Raw genomic sequence first — 4,426 nt, 5'->3', positions numbered from 1 at the left:
GATCAAATGTAGACACTACGCCAAATAAGGGAAAAGAGGGCGCTTATTTTGGCCTATAACAGCGCTTTTAAGTGCCCTCTAAAGTGGCGCTGGCATAGGTAAAGACAACGCTTTGTTTTCCTGGACAAAGCGCTCTCTAAAGTGGCCCTTTAAGGGCCACATTATAGTGCGCTTTCAGAAAAAAGCGCCTTCTGGAGTGGTCCATAAAGGGCCACCTTAGAGGGCGCTTTCTGGACAAAGCGCCCTCTGAAGTTGTCAATGTAAAGTGTTTAGAGGGCGCTTCCTACAGAAAGCGCCCTCTAAAGTATTAGTTATTTTAAAAAAATTTGTTTGAAAAACAGTGGGTATTTAATTGGGAACCTGTTCGCATGCTGCAAAAGTGTAAAATTCATATTGATTTCATCCTTTAATCCAATGTTATACACCATTAATCCATTGATATATACAACATGAATCCATTTATATACAACATTAATCCTCCATATATACAACATTAATATATTGATATTCATGCATGTACAACAATATTCCATACATATATGTACAACAACTATAACCTATATGATTCTATGATCAATAATGAATTGACACAATTCATCCTTCATTTCATCCAAATGAGCTCTTGAGTAAGATTTGTATTCGTCAAAGTACTACAATTAAGAGAATAAAACATATTCATGATTTAGTAACAAATTAGATGAAATATCCGATAATATTAAAATAAACCCTAAGTTATTATTCCATACCATTTTTGGGATGTCTATACGATTCAACGCAATGATATCTCTCATAAATCTCAATACAAAAAATCCGCAATTGATCGAATTGTTTTGCTGAGGACACTACACAGAAAAACAAACAAACAATATATATATATATATATATATATATATATATATATATATATATATATATATATATATATATATATATATATATATATATATATATATATATATAGTTAATTTCTTACAAACACTATTATAAGCAAAAATAAGAAACTTAATATATACCTGAACTCTGACCCAGGTAATGTCCTTCCTATTACGATGATTCTTTTTCGATCTAAATTTTAGTATTGCCCTAACAAAATAAAAACGTATATTGAGATCAATCTGACAGACATAATTAAATATATAAATACACACGAATATTTAGGGGAATTTCACTTACGCGTCAACCGTCTTCTTCATACTCGGATATTTACTCCAATCACCCGGTAACGAATCGAGATAATACACCATTAGTCTCGAAAGATCCATAGCAACCAACACCCAGTGACCACTGTAAAATAAAACAAAAATTTAGATGCATGAAAATTTTCTACGTAAAAGATATACATAGATTAGAATGAAATTATTAGAAAGAAAATTTAACCCGTTGCCAGAATTAAACGGTAAAAAATACAAACTGGGTGTAGTATTATCGCCGGCCACCATGAATCTATCGACTAGTTCATTCATTACGGATGTTGGATTTTTCGTTATAAACGTTGTGTTGATACGGGAAGCAGCAATAAAATTGAATCGGTTACACAATTCAGTTCCCCGCATCAATGTGTCATACATATACCTTAAATAGAAACATAATAAACATTAGACTACTCATTGAAATGTGTAAATAAATTGTTCAACTAAGTAAATAATAGATTGATTGGAGTACCATATGTATGTATGAATGACAGCGATGCCCAATTCTTCGTGTTCAAAAAGTTGTTGCATGTCCTCCTTTGCAATTAATTCGGAATGAGCAATTCCGAAAACACCTTCATCCATATCTACACTACGGATGGCGCCGTGCATAATATCTGACTCTTCCATCATTTTCTCAAGACGCATCATAATTTGAGATTTTGTCCCGGACGTCGTTGGAATTTCCTTACTAGCTTTGTCCAACATTTGACCGGGAACCTAAAAATATAAATTAAATCATGACTTTTTGTGATGCAACAAAATCGTTGTGTATATAATTCAATGGGTATATATATTTGTACCTCTTTTTGAGATTTAGGATTTGTTTTTGTCCCGGACTTCGTTGGAATGTCCTTACCAGCTTTTTTCAACATTCGACCGGGAACCTAAAAATTCATATAAATTAAATCATGACTTTTTGTGATGCAACAGAATCGTTGTGTATATAATTAAATGGGTATATATATTTGTACCTCTTTTTGAGATTTAGGATTTGTTTTTGTCCCGGACTTCGTTGGAATATCCTTACCAGCTTTTTTCAACATTCGACCGGGAACCTAAAAATTCATATAAATTAAATCATGACTTTTTGTGATGCAACAGAATCGTTGCGTATATAATTCAATGGGTATATATATTTGTACCTCTTTTTGAGATGCAACCGACTCGATGCGTCTTGAAATCCCTTTACCAGCTTTATGTGTGGGTCTTGTAGGAGTCTAACATTACCATGTAATAAGGATTGATTAAATATCATAATTGTAGCTGAATTGAAATGTGAATACTAAATATTCATAATCATTTAGAACATATATACCTCGGCATCTGGGAAAATTAGATCTGACGACCATCCAACAAAGGATCCGACTGCATCTCGCATCAACGTTGTCTCTGAAACAACGTCAAGTAATGGTAGAAGTGCATCCGTATCTAATACAAGGTCAACCGAAACTTTCATATATCCCATCGGAAGGGGATTATGGTGAAGTAATTCACCCAAAGTGTTGTGCACTTTTCCCTTGCCAACTATGCGATAAGTTGGTGACGATAGATACAGCTGACAAGGTGTAATGCCCTAAACCAATAATAAATATATTATTGTTAACGTGTATATGTGTCAAGTAAAAAAGTGCTATTTTAATTTCATAATAACATATATAATTACCTCGGGAAATTTCGGTTGACAATTGATACTAGCTCGGTCACTAGTATCGTTTGCCTCGGAACCGCGCCTTTCCTCTCTATACCTTGCATTCTCCTTTTGCAGTTCGAGTACTTGTGCCCTTAACTCCGCCAAGGTCTCCATCACCTCTTTAATGGTAGGATTTTTTGTTTTTGGTTTTTTATAAAATGACGATGGAGTCACACCAAAACCCTTACCCCTCACACGACCGGAATACTCAGGAACATTTAGTACTCGACTAAGTAGGCTCCTGCAATCCTGGACCTCGGTTGAAGGTAAGGTTTGGGATAAAGTCTCCTGAAATATTATTAGAGGAGATTAAAAATGAATTATATGTCTAACAAAATTTTCGATATAATTAAAGAAATAATGTTATATATACTTACACATTCGTCATAAACATTTTGAACCGCTTCAACGACAGCCTCATCCTTCCCAACCCGAGCAGCCTTCCACAATACGTGCTCCGGAAGAGATGTTGCATCACTTTTCTCCTCGGCTAGCTACACATTGAATCATATTATAAGATCATCAATTATAACATATTGTGACAATGTATAAGCTCATAGCATTTGAATATACTCACAATTCTTTGTTGTAACCGTGCATATCCCGTACGCCCTTTTTTGTACGGATACGCGGGTTTTGATGCCCTTTTCCGATTTTTGTCGCTTACTTCCTGGATAAAAAAGTTTAAGGCATATCAGAACCAAGTAACTTAACAATTGTATAATACCATAATTAATAGACATTACATGGAATTTTTCGTTTCTTCGTTTGGCGACAAAGTTATCCCATTCTTCGGCTGAAATAATCTCCGCATACTTCATTGGCCGTTCTGCTTCAACAAATTTTCCTTCCTCATCCTTGAGAAATTTGTTGGACAAAAAGGATCGAAATCCTCGGAGTCTTTTTCCGGCCAATTGAATACAATATTTTTGCCGGCTTTCATCGATGTGAAAGGATCTCTAAAAAACATACACACGGAGTGTGTTATTATAAGTAATATTATAACAATATATGGTCAACAAATAGTCAACAAAAAAAACATATAACAATATATGGTAAGTACCTGTATCTCGGACCATATTTTTTCTTTGCCAACCTTCAATTCCGGACTTCTCCAATTATCACATGTAATCGGAATATGTTGTCGAACAAGGAAACCAATGTAACTTGCCAACATTGAACCGTTAGGCTCAATTAGTTGGTCTTCAACACTCCAATGTACTTCGAATTTTTCACCCTTGTCTCTTGCACGAATGATTGACTTCATAACAGTCAATCCTCGTTTGATTTCATTTTCAACATTGTTACGTGATCCACTCGCGTCATGGGTATCGTCTTGGTTACTAGCCATTTTATCTGTAATATAGAAATGATTCAATAAGACCCAAGTAAGACAATGACCATATTCGTGAAGCTACACAAAAAACACATTCATATACCTTCCATTTCTCTCATGTTAAAACAATCTAAACTCTCTCTTTTTTTCATCATTATTGAATACAAACTCACACACACCTACTGCATACAAAAGACCAATGCAAAC

Source organism: Lathyrus oleraceus, chromosome 4, assembly GCF_024323335.1.
Source record: "Lathyrus oleraceus cultivar Zhongwan6 chromosome 4, CAAS_Psat_ZW6_1.0, whole genome shotgun sequence".
NCBI classification, from domain to species: domain Eukaryota; kingdom Viridiplantae; phylum Streptophyta; class Magnoliopsida; order Fabales; family Fabaceae; genus Lathyrus; species Lathyrus oleraceus.
The sequence above is the reverse complement of the archived record's forward strand: the minus strand, read 5'-3'. Positions refer to the sequence as shown.